Source organism: Boleophthalmus pectinirostris, unplaced genomic scaffold (assembly GCF_026225935.1).
Source record: "Boleophthalmus pectinirostris isolate CB_2022bp ecotype Guang Dong unplaced genomic scaffold, ASM2622593v1 HiC_scaffold_14, whole genome shotgun sequence".
Taxonomy (NCBI): Eukaryota; Metazoa; Chordata; class Actinopteri; order Gobiiformes; family Gobiidae; genus Boleophthalmus; species Boleophthalmus pectinirostris.
The window spans coordinates 24,720,234-24,741,526 of record NW_026571047.1 but is presented as its reverse complement, the minus strand read 5'-3'; the positions used below and the strand labels follow the sequence as shown (position 1 = coordinate 24,741,526).

The 21,293-nt window shown below is 36.3% G+C and overlaps 1 protein-coding gene across 2 annotated transcripts in view; it reads left to right on the top strand.

The window, feature by feature from the left end:
• The window catches only part of ppm1bb (protein phosphatase, Mg2+/Mn2+ dependent, 1Bb), a 57,790-nt gene that overhangs the window by 1,584 nt on the left and 34,913 nt on the right, over positions 1–21,293 (top strand). The window lies entirely within an intron of this gene.

Genomic DNA, 21,293 nt, shown 5'->3' with positions numbered 1-21,293 from the left:
GGCAACTTCTTAATAATAACTAGCCCTAATTAACACCGGTATAGCTAGCTACACAACTTGGACTGGGTTGGGTTCACTACGAGAAATTGATTTAGAAATGTCAGATGGAGGGCATGGGAACTATTTCTGAAAGAATTTTAACCAGACAAAATCCACAATTGAAATATTTTTAGTTGCTGATGATAGATAAGCTTATAAATCTTACTTAAAAATGTGCAAAATAACAACTGTGTGATAAACTGCTATATTTTTGACACAATTGCCCAGAGTGTATACATATTTTTATTGATCAAAAGACAGTTTTCACATGCGTAGACCCAGTAAGTGCCTATTTCTGTACATTTTTAGCCATAAACCTAATCAAAACATCTACATTTTGTAATTTTAACAGCAAATTCTATCATAATTTCTTAAAAAATAGTCCTATAGATATTATTTGGCATCACTTATTGCAGTCTTATATTAAACAACAGCTTTAGAACCATAAATACAATGCTTACAGCCACAGTATCTGCTATACGTGAAATTGTCTCTTCGGTTAAGTTAATGGTTGAATGATGACACACTTGTCCATTGTCCAAAGTCATTGCCAGCTCATTTATTGTCTGTGTTCAGGTTCTACCAATAGACGTCAATTATTTGCTGAATATATCCAACAGAATATAGGCCATCGTATTTTAAAGCTACAGAGCACTCATTTGTAGTTTTTGTGAATGAAAGTAATCGTTATTGGTCAACATTTGCTCAGCTGCAGAAGAGTTTTTGCACTTTTAGACTTTTAGACAAACTTTATTGATCCACAAGGGAAATTATTTGGACACAGTAGCTCACATGTCGCAATAAAATATACAATAACAAAGAAATGGACATAATAAATTCAAAATAAGTAGCAAAAATAACGGGAGAGTAGTGTCATATAAGGCATAACTATATGTTAAGTAAAAATAAAAAATACAGTTATGTTTCATATGTATCAAACAGTAACATCTATTTAATTTGGTTCCACCTATTTGAACAAAACGCTGTCATTTTTGCACATTACCAGTAGGAGTGTGCAAAAATATTGAAATATCGATATACTGTATTGTTTAATTTGATGGTACAGTATCGATATTGTGAGCAGCTGTGTCAATTTATCGCCAAGAGTATTTTTTAGGTGTATTTTACAAAATAATTTTGTGTAAGAGCTAGAATTGTGTTGACATTTTCATTGTTTTGATGAGTAAAATTGGTGTTTTTCATATTAACTTAGTGAATTTAGTGGACTTTTAGTATCACAGCCATGATTTAGCCTTTGTTTTCCACACAACCGTATTAAATTATACTGAATCGAAAGCGCGCTGTATCACAAAATGCATCGTATCGTATCGGCAAGTTCTTAATGACACCAGCCCTGTTCTCCAGTGTGTTTTTCACCTGTTGAATTTAAATCGTAGCTTTCCAGATGCCAAAACTTTACAGAAACTTTACGATAAGTTCATGGCCAGTTTCTAAACCCTATACATTCACTCCATTCTGATGTATAGGTGCCTAATCTGTTGTCATGGCCATAAACGGCTACTGACAGCTTCGTGGACTTTGCCGTTCAGGTGTCAATGTTTAGCTATTCAGCGTTAGTTTGTGAGCCTAATGGCATTTCTAGCATTACCATATTACATTTGTATACAGTCAAATTCGTTTTCCAGTGTTAAGATATTCTGTAAATGTACATTAACGTTGGTAGATATACTGTGAGGCAATGCGTATCTTAAGTATTTGAGTTTGTGCTTTATATTAGTCTAGAGTTTTTAATTAGGTTAGTAGGTGAACGTGTTTTGGCCCAATTATCTCTATGGAAAATCTTTTGCGAAGTCTGTTTATAGTAAATTGCATTGGGGCGGCATTCTTGGACAAATTTTAAAGAGCCCGTGTTATGTTTTTTCTGCTCTGCTGTAAGGTCATTTCCTCGTCAAAAACATACCTGCAGGTTGCGTTTTGTTTTGTTTCATTCGCTCATGTTTAACGCACGAATCCTGCATATTTAGGTTCTTCTCTCAAGCAGAAAACACTCTGTTCCATGTTGTGAGGTCATGTGGTGATACAGGAAGTGCTCCGCTATGTTTTTAAACTCCACACACTTTCGCTGGATTAATTTGGATGATTTCAGGCCTGGAGTTGCCGTCTTCTACTGAACAAAATGTAAAAGGAGCTGTTAACTTGAAAAAAATACCACTACATGAGATCACAAGTTGGAACAGAGCATTTTGAGCCTTGGAGATGTAGATAAACTCAGGCTACATTTATGTGATGACGGTCTGAACAGAAGATGCAAAAATTGGCGTCGCGTCTTCACTTTTTATTCCGTGTTTAGACGAGCGTTTGCGGGAAGAAATCTGCGTGCATACTTTGACGCAGAAGTGTGTGGAATCCGATTGGGTATGTATGAAATCCGACATGTTTGTTTCTGTGTACTGGGGGTGTGCATTGCCTTGAGTCTGACAATACGATACATATCACGATTCACATGTCACGATTCAATATATCACGATATATCCCGATACTAAAACAATGGATGATATATACTGCAATTTATCAGTAATTACCTCTAATAAAACGGTCAACTACACCTTCAAGAGAAGACAATTATATGAAATATAATTCATAAACTTTTTAAAATCATGAGAACTGTGAATGTAACTCATGAATTTTTGTGAAAAATATTATTTAAAAACTCAATTCAGATCCATTTTGAATCGATTTGAGAATTATGCAATGAAATATCACGATATATCACTGAATCGATTATTTTTTTTTTTTCTTACACCCCTACTATGTACTGTATGTATGTGATGTAAACGTGTACGCGACATGAGCAGATCTGACCAGAGTTTTGCGTCTTGGGCAATGAAAACGGAAACGCTACGGCGGAACGTATTCAACTTTTCCACTCTGGAGGGAGGTTTCAGATTTTTGCATTTTTAAGCCCCAAAAAATCCCGTCACCGTCTAAACGAAAGTCACTTCCGATAAAATATTTTGTCGTTTTTACCCGCAAGCGTTCTCATGTAAACAGGTCCTCAGTGTGCTTTATCTCTATTGTTGTTTCTCTATTACTTAGTGAACCTAAATAAAGTCAGAAAGTTGAGAGTACATTTGTTCTTTTATCATCAAATTGTATTCAAATTAAATTGTCAGCATCAGCTTGGACTATTGATTCTGTCTTTAAAATGGTGCACTTTTATCCGAGGACGTGAGCCGGACAAATTTGTACCTGAAATTGATAAGAAATTATCTGTCTGCGTTGGGCGTTTGTGTACGGGGTTCTCGTTTATTATAGCTCAGATAAAAGCGTAATATAGGACCTTTAACGATTTCTCAGTGTGCTTTATCTCGCTTGTTGTTCATCTGTTTGAGTCTTACTTACAAAACCATGGCTACTAACGCTGCTTTGCATATGTGGGAACAAAATATTCAGTATCATATTGCAATCTACTCCTCTAGCAAGAAATATGGCGCCGTTTGTCCCAACATATCAGAGTGGATGTATTCAGTATATGGTAAATCAATACACGTAATGCTTCCACATCGTAGTACAGTTGAACTTGATGCTGCTTTCTAATGAACACCACTAATGTTTGAAATCATGCACTGTCATTCTTACAGCCATCTTAACATGCAGAAAACAGATCTCGCATATTAACAATAGTATAGGTATGTATCTTAAAGGTTTAAAGGCTGATATTTTACTATTTTTGATCTATGTTGTAGTTGTTTCCTCATCAAAAACTAACCAGGAGTTGTGTTTTGTTTCATTCACGTTTAACACACAACTCCTTCATATTTAGACTACCCTATTTTTTAGACTATAAGTCGCTCCGGAGTATAAGTCGCACCAGCCAAAAAATGTACAATGAAGAAGAAGAAACATATATAAGTTGCAATTTTTGTGGGAAATTTATTTTATAAAATCAGAGACCAGAAACTGACATTTCATCTTGAAAGGAAAGTTCTAGTAATAACAACAGACTGTTAACGCCACATATGAACAGTTCTTCAGATAAACAACAGAACAGAACAAGTTTACCAAACTCTCCATCTCACTCCAAATCACTAAATCCATTCAATTCTTCATCCTCAGTGTCACTTCTGAGCAACTCCCCGATCTCCGGAGGTAAACAGAGCGCCACTTCCTCTTCTGTGTCAGACTCGGCATTAGTTCCAGTTAGAATTATTCCAGCCTTTCTGAATCCCGACAGAATGGTTTTGTTGTCACTGAAGTCCAGGCTTTGTCGATCCATTCAATGACTTCCAGGAAAGCTGCATGGTGCATCCTCCCGGTGTCATAAGTTTCTCGCTCACCCCAAACTTTCTTTCTGCTGCTCAGTTACCATTTTCAGCTGCAGCTTTCTACTTGCAGCTTGTAATCTGCAGGATATGATTTTCTTTTGGGGGCATTTGTGTTCAGTCTTTATGATTTTGTTTAAATTGGTACAGAAGTAATGATACAGACAGGACAGTGGCTCTTTCTACAGGAGACATGCGCAGTAGAGTAAAGTGACAGTGATACAGGAGTAACAGGAGCAGCAGATACTGACACGCAAGACTAGAGCATCTCGCGGCTGTCAGTGTGAAAATTTTAACATATAAGTTGCACTGGAGTATAAGTCACAGGAAACACCCAAACCATGAAAAAAAAAGTGCAACTTATAGTCCGAAAAAATACAGTATGTTCTTTTCTCCAACTGAAAATGTCATTAAGTAGTAACGGCATTATATTGTTTTAATATGGTGACCTTTGTTTTTTTAATGAAGTGGTGTTTAGTCGACCAAAATTTACTTTAATTGACTCATTATTTAGATTTGAAGTTTTATGCATAAGATTAGACTTTAGGTGTGAGTGAGTTTTCCTAGTCTGAGTTTAATCTTTTTATATATAATTGCTGCTTACTAGTACTTTTCTGTTTAAATTGTTTTTGCATGAACTCCTGTGTGGTTTGGGTCAGATATAGAGACATTTAATAGTTTTGAGAACTTTTGCCAGTTTCATACACTGTTCCCTTTATTTGACTAATCAACTGGCAGGGCTGTCGGACATCATCTGATTATGATCTGTCAAGCTAAAAACGGTGACATTATTAAATCAGAATAGAATAAACTAGTTTGGATTTTCATCAATAAAACACTTAACTCATAAATCGTCTCTTTCCAGAAGCCTTCAGTCAACATATTTGAACTTTTTATGTGTTTTCAAAGACTCAGTGTACGATAGAAATAAGTTTTACTAATCCATTAATTGAAACAAAAAAATATTGATTAGACGAGAGCTAAAATAATTGTCGGTTGTCGTCCTGATCAGTGCTAATGGAGAAAGTAGTTTTAAACGCCTGAATTATACATTACATAAGACCATATAAAACTCTAGTTAAGTGTCTATTAGGACTGCAAATATTGATTTTAAGGTTGTGCATTTAGTCGAATTTTGATTGTGATTTCGATTTGTGTGTCAAATGATCTCCAAACTCATCAAGTAGAAACGATGGATATATAGTTTATTTTGGATACATTTATGTTTTTCTATGTCTTATTTCATGTTCAGTTTTATTCATTTTATGTTTTATACATCACAAAATTGCTCTAAGGTTCATATTTGTAGCCTATATTTATTTCAAATTTTGAAAGTTTTGCGTAAATTATCAATAATATAGTGGGGTTTTTTTTAAGGAAATGCTGAATAAATGCATTGTGTAACTAAAAAATAATCGTTTGAATAATCGTGATTTCAGTATTGACCAAAATAATCGAGATAATGATTTTTTCCATAATCGAGCAGCCAATAATTGATATCACAATAGTAACTCACACAGTAATCAATATCATGACATACTTGATATAGCGCAGTAACGCCAAGGTCCGGTCTGACAAAACTGCATTTTTTTTTAAAGAATATGTTAAATAAAGCAGATTTTAGGCTTAAATAAAAAAATAAAAAATTTAAGTCACAAATGAAAATGCATGTATTTTTTTGTCTATATTATAGCTGAAATGTATTTTAAAAAGTGTATTAAAATATCGCGATACTATCAACATCATAACTTCTTAACATCTGTATCGTATATCATAAGATCTTCCAATATCGTGCAGCTGTCTGGAATGTTCCACAGTATGGCATTAAACCTTCCTGTCTTCACTGAGACCAAACCAGACCAAGTTACAGGTCAGATCTGTGGAGCGGCGACCCCGCTCACAGTCAGAATGTATGATTTTCTAGGTATTTTTCACATTACGGCATTACACAGAAAAAAATAGTAATATTTTACTCTGCACAAATGTCAGTAACGCGCTTCACAATGCTTTTTTAACCTGGATTGAAGTGGTGGGTTTTTCCTTTTTCTTCATACAAATTCGCTAAAATCACCACGATATCAGCAGCGGTGCAACGCCGTCAGACCGTCAGGTGACCGCGGACAAAAGGGCCGGCGCAGAACTCCGCGCTCCACGGGGCTAATCACAGCTGACGCCTGATCGGGCTTTGCAGAGACCCTGTCTGCAAGTCGCCTCCAAGTTCTAGTCCAAGATTAGTCCTGGTTTAGTCCTGGTTTAGTCCTGGTTTAGTCCTGGTTTAGTCCTGGTTCAGTCCTGGTTCAGTCCTGGTTTAGTCCTGGTTTAGTCCTGGTTTAGTCCTTGTTCAGTCCTGGTTTAGTCCTGGTTTAGTCCTGGTTCAGTCCTGGTTTAGTCCTGGTTTAGTCCTGGTTCAGTCCTGGTTTAGTCCTGGTTCAGTTCTAGTTTAGTTCTGTTTTAGTCCTGGTTCAGTTCTGTTTTAATCCTGGTTTAGTCCTGGTTCAGTCCGGGTTCAGTCCGGGTTCAGCTCTGGTTCAGTTTGGTTTAGACCTGGATTAGTCCTGGTTCAGTCCTCTCGGTTTAGTCCTGGTTCAGTCCATATACGGTGCAAAAGTTTGGCATCTTCAGAGTTATTTTGGTGAGAGTAACTTAAAAGTAATGCAGTAGTAATGTAATGCCTCACATTACAGTATTACTGTATTTAAAATGTAACAAATGACTTTGAAATGACAGAAACAAGTCATAAATAACACATTACAGTTTTAAAGTCACTTGCCCAACAGTTTTCACCAGTAAAAGAAAGCACATGGATTTTATATTTTATGATGACTGAAAAAAACAACATTAAAACATCGCAATAATACCAATATCGTAGTTTTTATTGGCCAAATCACATAAAACTTTCCAACAGTGTGCGTCTGTAGAGTTAATGCATACATGTTGGTGTTTTGGTGCTGGTGGTGTTTTCTTAGAAAGAGGCCCGGGCCCCTCACTCCACTCAACTTCACTCCACTTCACTCCGCTCTCTGCTCCTCCATGAGTCACTCCAGATCAGTGTTTACAGCCAACATAATGCACGCTTCTCCTGGACAACACCGCCGAGACCTCACGTGAACCCAGCATTTACAATAACTACTCCAACACCACTAATCACACGCTTTATTTCTGCTACTTTAATCTCTACCGGCTCTTATGTAATTATTACTCTGTACGCTGTGTGTGCAGATGGTAAAAAAAAAACAACAAAACGAAACAAACCCAAAGTAAAAATACAATACGATAAAAAAGACATCTGAAAATAAGGTTACAGATTGGCGCACAGGATTGTAATTTAATCTAATTTGAATATATAAATGAATATAAATAAGACTGTGCAATTAATTGAATTTTGTGATTTCGATTTGTGTGTCAAACGATCTCCAAACTCGTATAATAATAATTTAAAGCTTAACAAAGTTCATTTTGGGATGTTTTTAAATATAAGTATATTAATCTTAGTTTATTAAATACAGAGATACATTTATGTTCTTAATGCCTTATTTCATGTTCAATTTTACTCATTTTATGTTTTATACATCACAAAACTGCTCTAAGATACTTATTTGTAGACTATATTTATTTTCAATTTGAGTGTTTTGCGTAAATGGTCAATTACAAAGTGTTTTTCTGAGAGAGAGAAATGCTGAATAAATGCATCGTGTAACCAAAAAAATAATCGTTTGAATAATCGTGATTTCAATATTGACCAAAATAATCGTGATAATGATTTTTTCCATAATCGAGCAGCTCTAAAATGATGTTATGATGTTGTTTGACCTATAACTAAGACTTAGACAAACTTTATTGATCCACAAAGGAAATTATGTAAGCAAGTTAATTTACCAAAATATTTGATAGACCAAAGTCGATGCTGAATGACTGAGTTACTTAGTGGACCTAAATAAAGTCAGAAAGTTGAGTGTAGGTTTGTGCTTTCATCAAATTGTATTCAAATCAAATCATCAGTATCAGCTTGGAATATTGACTCTGTCTTTAAAATGGACTACAAATTTTTACCTGAAACCGATAAATTATCTCTGTCTGCATTGGACGTTTGTGTACGGGGTTCTTATTTATTATCGCTCAGATAAAAACAACTTTTAAAATGATTCACGGTATTGACCAGTGATCTACGGTCTGTGTTTCGATACACACTAGAGATCGACCAATATGTTTTTTGTTTTTAATGGCCGATGGTGATACTGATTTATTTAGAATCCATCGCCAATACGATCTGTCAATATTTTTTCAGATTTTTATTATTTTCTTCAAATTATGTAATTGAATTGTACTACACATTCACCCACAGCTCGTTTTTTACCGCAAACCTTTTGAGAAAGCAGTAGAGTCACATTTTGGGTGGTTATCTCTTTGTAATAAACAGTATAAATAAACTTTTTTGTGTATTTTTTAGGCAGGAAGTTGACCAAAACAAAACATTGCCCTGTGCTGGAGATTTAAGTCCAATAGTGCACTAAAAACTCCAAATATCTTCTCGATTTATCAGTCTATCTCTAGAAGACACCCCTGGTTTTAGAGTCTGTATTGTCCAGATAACGAAAAACAATGATCAAAATGCAATTACTTTTCTAAATACACAAAATAACGTTATAATTTGTGAGTTTGAGTTGCCCCTGTCTGACCTGAACAGCCCCGCCTCGGTGTCCCGGTGCCTGTGGTTAATGTCTCCTGTTGTAATGAATTGTCCAACGCTGGAGCTTAAGTAGAAATGGGGCTTTTATTATTGATGAGCTGAAAAGTCTGTGCCAAAAGTGCTTCAGTGAGTTTGAATATCAGAGGCTGTTTGACCTTAGCAACGAGAATGAGTCCACAGAGAAATAAACCGATCTTTACAGTGCCGCAAAACAAGAAAATACAGGGTTAATTACTCAGAATGAACCCATGTGTCAAAATATAATGTTTGCAAATGCGCAGAGTGGACTTGCATGTTTAAATTTGTTTTGAAATCCATTTTTACATATTAAATTAGTGCTACTGAATCCATGTATCATTCGTTCATTCGTTTTTCAAAATAAAACAAAAAAACAACAATTTTCTTCATTATTTGTCTCCAAAACCAAAATGAAAAAAAAGGAGAATGATTAATATTTTCAGGTTTCGATTTTGTTTTCCGAACTTTTGCGCCGCATACGGACTGAACCAGACCTAAACCAGGACTGAACCAGACCTAAACCAGGACTGAACCAGACCTAAACCAGGACTGAACCAGACCTAAACCAGGACTGAGTGTCATGACAGGCCTGGAGGTGCTCCCGCATCGACTGTCGGGTGACCGGGCCAGAGACCGGGCCAGAGACCGGGCCAGAGACCGGGCCAGAGACCGGGCCAGAGACCGGGCCAGAGACCGGGCCAGAGACCGGGCCAGAGACCGGGCCAGAGACCGTTTTAGTCCTGGTTCAGTCCTGGTCTCAGTCCATATGCGGTGCAAAAGTCCAGCATTATTAATTTAATCACACAATTGAAAACTAAAAAAACAAATCATTACCTGTTTTTTCATTTTGGTTTTGAAGACAAATAATGAAGAAAATAGTTGTTTTTTTTGTTTTCTTATTTTTGGTTTTATTTTGAAAAAGGAATGAACAAATGATACGCAGATTCTACTGCTGAATTATTTTGAATATTTATTTCTGGTGTCATCCCTTAAATGTTGTGTTGTCACAGTACTAACATTTCCACAGTAGTAAAAAAAACACTTTCTTTTAGACTTTTTAGACTAGATTTTTAGACTGTAGGATGTAATTTTTTACGTTAATGAATTGTATTTTCTTCATAACCAATGTTGTCCTTTTGAAACTTATATTAACACTTGAATGAGTATCTAGTTTCGATATTAGTTTCGGTATTACTTACAGTCGGATACTTTAGACAACCCTGTGATGTTCTAAACACAACAGGTTGAAAATGTATCACTTCTCGAAATTTACTAGAAACCTGTCAGTTCTACTTTACATATATGAACTAAAAGGTCATCTCATTTTCCACGCGTTGTCTTTTAACGTTTAAAAATACCATGAGAAACTACTATTTAATCACATTTTTTGCTTAAACATTTCAAACAGTAAAACAATTTTGACTCTTCTGTTGCTACTGTGTAATCGAGACTGGAGTTTTGGTTTCTATTTATTTTTATTTTTATTCAAACATTTTACACATCGAGGCAGTTTTGACTCCTTTTTGACTCTCGGTGTTTATCAGAGGAGCTGTTATCAGTGGTCAGTCAGTTATGGGCTTGTCTGTTGTGTCTGTTTTATCTAGACTGGACACTGCACAGTTTTTAGTTTTTTTTATAATTCTCTTCGTCAGATATCAGCTAATGTTGACGCTTGCTGTGGGTTTGCTACATGGATCTCTATTGGCGTAATGTTCATCAGTATCAAACACGGACAAAGAACATTTTAAAAATGGTCTAAAAACTCAAGAAAAAGTACAAACAATTTTTTCAGAAGCCTGTGATCAGTTCGAGTTTTCATGCTGAGAGTGAATAACTTGTGACTTGTGACTGTAATTTTATGTGTGAGACTTTTTTTTAAACCGGACAAATCATTTCACCTATTGTAGTTCCAACTCAGTCAGCTCTTTCTGGTCAGATCGTGTTAAAACAAAACTCAGATTAGGTTTAACTTGAGTAACAGAGCTTCAGACAGAGAAGTGCATCTAGTTAGTATCACACCCCCAAGGAATATTGACAACATGAGCTGCAAAAACAAAATCTAGTCAAGTTAAGACGACTTGAATTAAGAAAGTTTGATCATGATTTGAGTAAATTTCACTTGACAAGTAAAATAATCTGCCAGTGGAACAAGACCTTTTTTACTTAAAATATCAAACTACATCTTGGTACACTTAAAATAAGAAAAACAACAACTTTTTGCGCTTAAAATAAGAAATAAAATCAAATGTTGCTTGAATTAAGAAAAACACACTTATTCTTTTGGTAGATAATTTTACTTGTCAAGCTGAATTGACTCAAATAAAGTAAAATGTTCTCAATTTAAGTCATTTTAACTTACCTAAATATTATTGCAAGATATCAATAGTTTCAACAAAATCTTAGTTGTCTTTTGTTTAACTTGAGTAACAGAGCTTCAGACAGAGCAGTGCTTCTTTTTAAGCGTCACACCCCTTAGGAATCTTGACGACATCAGCTGCAATGAAGCAATAGTTACAGTAACATTTTAGTTTATTTTAGTTTTTTCATCAAACCATTCCAACACTTTGCCCCGATCACATTAAAACAAAGCTCAAATTAAAGTCTAACATGAGAAACAGAACAGTGCTTCCAGTTAGCATCACACCTCCAGAGAAATGTTGACGACAGTGGCTGCATTGAGTCAATATTTACAGTAAAATCTTAGTTTTCTTTAGTTTTTTCTTTAATCAGACCATTCCAACTCTGCCCAAATCCTGTTAAAACAAAACTCAGATTATATTCAATTTGAGTAACAGAGCTTCAGACAGAGCAGTGCCTCAAGTTAGCATCACTCACCCAAAGAATATTGATAACATGAGCTGCAACGAATCAATATTTACAGTAAAATCTTAGTTTTCTTTCGTTTTTTTTTTATCAAAACATTCCAACTCTCTGCCCAAATGGTGTTAACACAAAGCTCAGATTATATTTAATTTGAGGAACAGAGCTTCAGACAGAGCAGTGTTTCCAATTAGCATCACACTCCCAGGGAATATTGACGACAACAGCTCTTATGAATCAAAAGTTCCAGTAAAATCTTAGTTTTCTTTCTTTTTTTTTTTTTTTTTTTATCGAACTGTTTCAACTCTTTGCCCAGGTCGTGTTAAAACAAAAATCAGATTAGGTTTATCTAGAGTAACAGAGCTTCAAACAGAGCAGTGCTTTCAGTTAACATCACACCCCCAGAGAATGTTGATGACATGAGCTTTCATGAATCAAAAGAGTTCCAGTAAAATCTTAGTTTTCTTTCTTTTTTTTTTTTTATCGAACTGTTCCATCTCTTTGCCCAGATCGTGTTACAACAAGAGTCGGATTAAAGTCTAACTTGAGAAACAGAGCAGTGCTTCCAGTTAGCATCACACCCCCAGAGAAATGTTGACGACATCAGCTTTCATGAATCAGTGGTTAGAGTAAAATCTGAGTTTTCTTTCTTTTTTTAAAAATCAAAACATTCCAAGACTGTCCAGATTGTGTCAAACTAAATTTAGATTAGGTTTCACTTGAGTAACAGAGCTTCAGACAGAGCAGTGCCTCAAGTTAGCATCACACCCCCAAGGAAATATTGACGACACCAGCTCTCACGAATCAATATTTACAGTAAAATCTTAGTTTTCTTTAGTTTTTTCTTTAATCAGACCATTCCAACTCTGCCCAAATCGTGTTAAAACAAAACTCAGATTATATTCAATTTGAGTAACAGAGCTTCAGACAGAGCAGTGCCTCAAGTTAGCATCACTCACCCAAAGAATATTGATAACATGAGCTGCAACGAATCAATATTTACAGTAAAATCTTAGTTTTCTTTTGTTTGTTTTTTTATCAAACCGTTCCAGCTCTCTTCCCGCGGTCTATCAGAGGAGCTGTTATCTGTGGTCAGTGGGTTATGGGCCTGTCTGTCGCTCCTGTCGTGTGTTGAGTGTTTGCGCCTGATGCCCTGCCCGCATTAGCCGTACGTAAGAGCGAGGCGAGTGAGCTGAGCGTGACCTGGGCTGACCGGGCGGGCGCGGAGGGGAGCGGGCGGGAGGGAGCGGAGGGGCACTGGAGCAGGATCAGTTGATTAGCATTAATCTTATGAGTCAGCAGCAATCACTGTTACAGAGCAGATGACATTCAGACAAAGGCTTTTCAAGGGCCAAAACACAAAGCTCTCTCTGTGCACACGACCAAACCTGAACGCTCATGTAACCGTTCAACGACCAGACCGAACCATTCATACTTCCACTGCACATTTATCTCATCTCGACAAGATTTTAAAACTTATATCAGCTGTTTTCAGATTTATTTTCTACTTACGAGTTCTGAGATGGCTTAATTCTAGTCTAGAGTAGGGATGTGTGAAAATATTGAAATATCAAAATATCAATAAGGCTCGGTATTATTTAGAAGGTTTCAATACGATACATATCTCGATACAGTGCACTTTCGATTTGATACGATATATTTCAAATCGATTCGATACAGTTCAACAAAAATAAAGGCTAAATCATGGCTGTGATACTAAAAAAAAGTCTTTGTTAAACCATTTTTTGTGCAAAGTGAATCTGAAACACAAACATTTTAATCATCAAAACAGTAAAAATGTCAAATGTGTCGTATAAAAACGTTTCCTTCCTCTAAACAAGCAACAAAACTGTAGCGCTGTAACAAAATAATTTTGTAAATTATACCAACATCAAATTAAACAATACAATATATAGGATTGTACAAAAATATCAAAATATCATATCATTTAATATGATGATTATGAAAAGGATGATGATTTTTTGGTACATTTTACTAAATTATTTTGTTACAGAGCTACAGTTTTGTTGGTTGTTTAGAGGAAGGAAACTCATTTATGCGACACATTTGACATTTTCACTGTTTTGATGATTAAAATGTTTGTGTTTCATAGGGATGTAACAATAACCGAAATATTGTGATATCGTATCGTCAAAAGACTCACAATAATATCGTGGACCGTCACAATATATCGAATCACAAGTTCCTTTGCTTAAATGCATTGTTTTACAGTAGCAACATCTTATAAACATTGGGAACTACATATCCCATGATTCATTTCAGCGCAGACAACAAGAAGAAATATGTTTTTTACTTAAATTCTTGGGATTATGATGGAAATAATTCACACCAAAATCTTGTCAAGGTATTTTAAAAGCAAAAAAAGTGTCCTATCTACAATTATATCAGCCTCTTTAAAATATCGCAATAAATATCGTACCGTGAGATGCGTATCGTGATCATATTGTGCCGTCAGATTTGGATATCGTTACTTCCCTAGTATTGAAATATGTATCGTATCGGCCACTTCTTAATGATAACCAGCCCTAGTCGTTTATTTTAAGATAACTTGTAAAGTAAAATGATCTTGCTGCATGGACACATAATTTCACTACTTGTAAGTCATTTTCTGATAGATACATTATCTTAAATTTTGGCCAAGCTTTTTTGCAGCGTTGCAGCTCATCTCGTCAACATTCCCTCGGGGTGTGAAGCTAACTGAAGGCATTACTCTGTCTGAAATTCTGTTACTCAGCTTTAATCTGACCTTTATTTTAACACAATCTGACCAGAAAGAGCTGACTTGGTTTGAACTGCAGCAGGTGACGTTGTGCTGTCAAAGTCAAAAGTGTCTCTAAAATAACATGACAGTCACTTTTTTTTGGTGTGTTTGATTTTCAACAAAAATGGGGAGTGAAAAAACAGTTGGTTAGTGCTCTCTAGCAACCCTGTCACTGTAATTTTATGTGTGAGAGACTTGTTTAAGAGCAAAATTGACTCTTGTGAGCTTTAAGACATGTTAGAATGCAAAAAACAAACAAACCTGGAGTTACATTTTATTTCATTCACACATGTTTGAGTAACTCTTCATTATTTCTCTGTCTAACACTCAAAACACAACACAACTCCAGGTATGTTTGTGACACGGAAACAACATTATAGATAGATAGATTTTATATACAGAAAAAAGCCTAATTATGGCTCTTTTAAAGTGACTACAAAATGAGACAGAAACTTGTAGTGTAAAAAGTCTCAAGGCTCTAGAGTTACTTTTACGCTCCATTCACTTTTTGGGCGATACCTGAACCTCGACCAAGACATTTACAGACACATCTGAGCACATTCCTGATGCGTTCTTAAAACATTGTCTTGAATAACGTAAAAAAAAGAATAAAATAAATGGGGGTGAGTGACATTAACCCAATTTGCAGTAGTGTAATAAACATACCAGATAAGAATAGATTAGTTTTGCCTTAAAAGTCTAGAGGAATTGTGAAAGCTACTGCAAGAAATAAAGTGAATTCCTTGCATCCAAATGTTCTAGTTTCTGTCTTCTTATCTCAGATTCCATTCTTATTGTTGCTTTTTCACTGAGTTTTTAGCCTTTTCATTCCTTTAACTATCTTCTAAAATACTCTAAAACTGACAGTAATAGAACAGAGGCTTCATTATGTATTTTATGTATTTTTTGGTTCTTTTAGACTCTTTTTCACCCTTCTCGCTATTAAAAAATACAAATATAAGTTATAATGTCTGTCTCAAAATACAATGGACGATAAACTGTAGTGATTATTTTTGTGTGTGAAAGCATCGTTTTTAATTCCATGAACATAAAATGACTACACATGCTTAAAGGGTCCATATTACGCTATTTTCTGATCTGTTATAATCTTGTTTCTTCATTCAGAACAGACCTGGAGTTGTGTTTTGTTTCATTTACACATGTTTAACACACAAACTCTGCGTATCCAGGCTGAGTTCTTCTCTCAAACAGCATATTGGTATCATAACCCTCTGAACTTTAGCTCCAAAAGGTCTTAATGATGACTTTAATTTAAGCATTTCTTGTATTTTCAAGTATCACGTGATTATTATGTTACTCACCTCTGTTGGGCTGGATCCTGGACTGCTCTATCAGTATATTTTTAGATATATTTGACTACATTATTTTGTGTAAAAGCTACAATTGTGTTGACATTTTCACTGTTTTGATGAGTAAAATTGTTGTTTTTCATAGTAAATGTATGTATGAAGTTCATGTTTTTGTTAAATGATATACGTTTAGTACTCCCTGTCCTATATCTGATATCATTCACTTTGCACGAACTTGGTGGACTTGGACTTTTAGTGTCACAGCCATGATTTAGCCTTTGTTTTTTATTGAATCGTATTGAATCAAAAGTGCACTAGATCAAAAATGTATCGTATCGTGGCCTGTGTATCGAGGTATGTATCGTATCGGCAACTTCTTAACGACACCCAGCCCGACACTCCAGTCTTACTCCATAATTGGGTGAATATAAACAATGTCTATATGTATTCACATACTCTTCTCTTGTATTTTCAATTATTTTTTCTACTATATTATTTAGTAGTAGTATTGGGAGCAGTTGAAGTAGGAGGAGTTGGGAGTAGGAGTAATAGTAGGAGTAGCAGGAGTAGTAGTAGTAGGAGTAGGACTGGGAGTAGGAGGAGCAGGAGGAGTAGTGGGAGTAGGAGTAGTAGTAGAAGTAGTAGTAGAAGTAGGAGTAGTAGGAGTAGTAGTTGGGATAGGAGTAGTAGTTGGGATAGTAGTAGGAGTAGTTGGAGTAATAGTAGGAGGAGTAGTAGTAGGAGTAGAAGTAATGGTAGTAGTAGGAGTGGTAGGAGGACTACTAGTAGGAGTAGTAGTAGGAGTAGGAGTAGTAGTAGCAGGAGTAGTTGGAGTAGGAGTAGAAGTAATAGTAGTAGTAGGAGTAGAAGTAATAGGAGTAGAAGTAATAGGAGTAGTAGTAGTAGTAGTAGTAGTAGTATCATTAGTGTCATTAGTAGTATTAGTGGTTTTATTATTATTATTATTATTTATATTACACTGTATATGAGTTGATTGCCTTTTGTATTTTAAATTATGTTTGTTGTTTTGGGTTCACTGTTCTTTTATGACCTGTCACCCTTGGGTGCTCGCCACGCCCTGTTTAATAGGCCACCTGACCTCTCACTCCATTTGCTTACTGAAGGCCTAGTGCTAAAACCTTCTAATCTCACAATTTGCAAGTAAGACAGTGTACGGGAGTGTTCTCTGTCTTCTCTCAAACAGAAAATGCTCTGTCCCACTTTGTGATGTCATGCGGCAATACAGGAAGTGCTTCATTGTGTTTTCAAACTCTGTACACCTTCACGAGAATCATTTGGATGTTTTCAGCGATGGAACTGCAAATCTGTACTGAACTAAAAGTAAAATGCAGCTGTTAACTTGAAAACTACCACTTCATGACATCACAAGGTGGAACAGAACATTTTGAGCTTTGGAGACGCAGACAAACTAATAATGAACATGTGTGAATGAAACAAAACACAACTCCTGATAAGTTTGTGATGACGAAACGACAACATAAGAGCTCTGAAAATAGTTAATATGAGCCCTTTAAATATGAATTAAAAATCGCTTACATAAAATTTTAAAAACAGATTTGGTTATAACAACAAATTCTGCAATAAAAAAAAAAAAAAATCATCGTACAGTCCTGGTTTGCTCCGGTTCCCTGTTCTCTCACTGCGAGGACGATCTGGTCTGTTTTTGTGTGAGCGCCTCTCTGCAGCATTACATAACCGCTCACTGCTTCCACTTCTCTCTCTCTCTCCCTTCCTCTCCTCCTCCTCCTCTCCGTCTCTCTCTCTTCCTCTCTCTCTCTCTCTCTCTCTCTCTCTCTCTCTCTCTCTCTCCGTTCACAGCCAGTTCCTAAATAGTTTTTGGCCTCAGCTTTCGTCCAAACATCGTAGTCGGGGGAGTTGGTTTCATTACGACACAGTGATGAGACTTTTCGGTGGTTACGAGTTTCACCACATAATAAATGCAGTTTCACTTCTCGTTGTTTTTTTTGTTGTTTTTTTTTTGGTTTTTTTTAAGCGGCTTTAATAGTTGCACTGTGTAACCTTCCTTGTATAAGCTGCTGCCATGGAGATGTTATTGTTTTGTCTGGAATGTTCCACAGTATCACATTCAACTTTTCTATTCTTGTGCTTATTCGAAGGTGTTCAGGTGCTGTAAATGAAATAAAAATATCTTCGAAAAACTTGCATTTTTATTCTGAGCGGGGTCGCCTCTCCACAGATCTGACCTGTAACTTGGCTTAGTGGTGTCACGTGCTTGTCTCCATGGAGATAGTTATGTTTGTGTCATACTGTGCGGTACTTTCCGAGCAAAACAATCATATCTACAAGAACGCAACCATGTGGCTACAGCTGGGTATCATTAAGAAGTTACCGATACGATACATACCTCGATACAGTGAGCTTTCGATTCGATACGATATATTTCACATTGATTCGATACGGTTCAATAAAAAATAAAGACTTAAAGTTTTTGTTTAAACCACTTCTTGTGTAAAGTTCATATGAAACACAAACATTTTAATCATCAGAACAGTGAAAATGTCAAATGTGTTGCATAAATGAGTTTCCTTCCTCTAAATCAGACATGTCAAACTCAGGCCCGGGGACCAAATTTGGCCCGTGATATAATTATATTTGGCCCGCGAGATCATATCAAACATGTATTAGAGCTGCCCCGCCGGCTACAGATAGACTATAGAGACATTATTTATTTCAAATTTTGTTGTTATTTTATATTTTGCTTGTTCTGGATTCAGTGTTTAACCAACACTATTATTAAACGAAAAGATTTAACAAGAGAAAACATGCAGATGTTGAAATATTTTGTTTGGCCCACAACTTCGTAGTCCTAGTTTTTAATTTTGGCCTCTGTGAATTTGAGTTTGACACCCCTGCACTAAACAAACAACAAAACTGTAGCACTGTAACAAAATAATTTACTAAAATATACCAAAAAATACTCTTGGCGATATATCGATACAGCAGCCCATGATATCAATACTGTATCATCACATTAAACGATACACTGATATTTAGATATTTTTGCTACATGTGGCAGATCTTCTCCAAAGAAAAAGCTACACAGTGCAGCTTTAAATTTAAGGTAACTTTGTGGAAAAATAAAGATGTTTTTCATTTCAGATTGTCACTCTTGAGCTTTAAGCCGTGCTGGAATGCAAAAACAGACCTGGAGTTGTGTTTTGTTTCCTTCACACACATTTGAGTAACTCTTTATTATCAGCTTCCATTTTCTCCAGCTTATCTACATTTCCAAAGCTCAAAACGCTCTGGTCCACCTCGTGATGTCATGAAGCTGTAGTTTAAGTTAACAGCTACCTTTTTGCTTTTAGTTCAGTAGAGATGTGGAGATTCCAGGGCTGAAATCATCCAAGAAATTCTAGTGAAGGTGTATGGAGTTTAAAAAAACAGCGGAGCACGTCCTGTTTTACCACATGACATCACGAGTTGGACTAAATCTGCAGGGTTTGTGTGTTAAACATGTGTGAGTGAAACAAAACACAACTCCAGTCTGTTTGTGATGAGGAAACAACATTATAACGGATAGGAAATAACGGAATATGTAATATCTTTAAGCGAAACAATTAATTCATCTTTTGTCGTCGTTCAGAAAGAAACTGCAAACTTGAAAAAAAAAATAAATAATGGTGTTTTTTTTTTTGTTTTTTTTTGCCGTGTGCCGTCTGTGTTAACTCCAGCGCTTTGTGTAATGCAACGGGATGATGCAATTCTTCTCTTTTCTGGCAGCTGCGTGCGAGCGAGGGAGGGGGAGAGAAAGAGAGAGAAAGAGGGGCAGACGGAGGAGAGGGGGAGAGTGGGAATAGTGTAAGGAAAGAGGGAGGGAGCAAACAGGAGAAGGGGAGGAATAAGGATAGAGGGAGGAGACTGAGTAAAAGGGGTAAAGACGAGAGAGAAACACAAGAAAAAAAAGAGAGAGGAAAGAGGACGGGGAGAGTGGAGAGAGGGATGGGTAGATAGAGAGAGCAGAAGGGATGGAAGAAAGGGTTAGATAAACAGTGGAGAAAGGTAGACAGAAAGAATGGATTAAAGAGGGAAACATGGGGAGAGGAAAATGAGAGGAGAGGAAGACAAAGGTGGAAGAAATTAGTTTAGAGAGAAACCTAGGAGGAAAGAGAGAGCAGGAAAGAAAGGAGGAAGAACAAACTAAAGAGAGAAATGGAAGGAAAGCGAGATACGGTGTGGAAGAGCAGTGGAAAAAGGATTAAAGACAAAGAGAGAGACTGAATGAGGAAGGAGTGAGAAAAGAAAAGGTGATGTTTGTGAATGAAGCTGTAAGTCTTAAGAAGAGCAGAAGAAGAGAGAGAGAGCGAGAGAAAAAGAAAGAGCAGAGGAGAGAAGAGGAAGAAAGGATTAAAGATGGAAAACAGGTGAAGAGAAAGAGAAGGAGAGAGGAGGAAGAAAGGAGTAAAGAGACAAACCCAGGAGAGAGAGAGCGACTGAAAGAAGGAGGAGGAGGACAATGAGAGCAAAGAGAAAGAGAGAGAGCGGGTGCTGTCTGTGAATGGAGGTATAAGCCTGCATGTTTGTACTGTAGGGCGGGCTGTTGCTAGGCACCCACAGTGTTTGTTTTATTTTTAGCGAGTAGCGCAGCCGTCGAGCATAGCAGAAATCTCCCTTCTCTGGCACTTTTCTGGCACTTTCTGTTTCATAATATTACCTCCACACTGGCCACGTTCACATGATGTTTTTTATTCAGAATTAATTGTTCTATATTAAAATTTTCTGAATTAAAATATTCTTTGAGTTTACATGGAAATAATAATTCAGAATTGAGGTTTACACAGAAACTTTAATGCCCCATCCACTAGGGGTGTGCAAAAATATCGGAATATCGATATATCGTATCGTTTAATGTGATGATACAGTATTGATATCGTGGGCTACTGTATCGATATATCACCAAGAGTATTTTTACGTGTGTTTTACTAAATTATTTTGTTGCAGCGCTACAGTTTTGTTGCTTGTGGAGTGAAAGGAAACTCATTTATGCGACACATTTGACATTTTGACACTGTTTTGAAGATTTAATGTTTGTGTTTCTTATGAACTTTGCACAAGAAGTGGTTTAAAAAAGACTTGTAGTATCACGGCCATGATTTAGCCTTTATTTTTTATTGAACCGTATCGAATCATTTTGAAATATATCATATCGAATTGAAAGTGCACTGTATTGAGATATGTATCGTATCGTGGCCTGTGTATCGGGGTATGTATCGTATCGGCAACTTCTTAATGATACCCAGCCCTACCATCCACACTAGTATATATTCGTGTTGGATGCAGTGTTCGTTCACACTAATCCGATGGAAAATGGC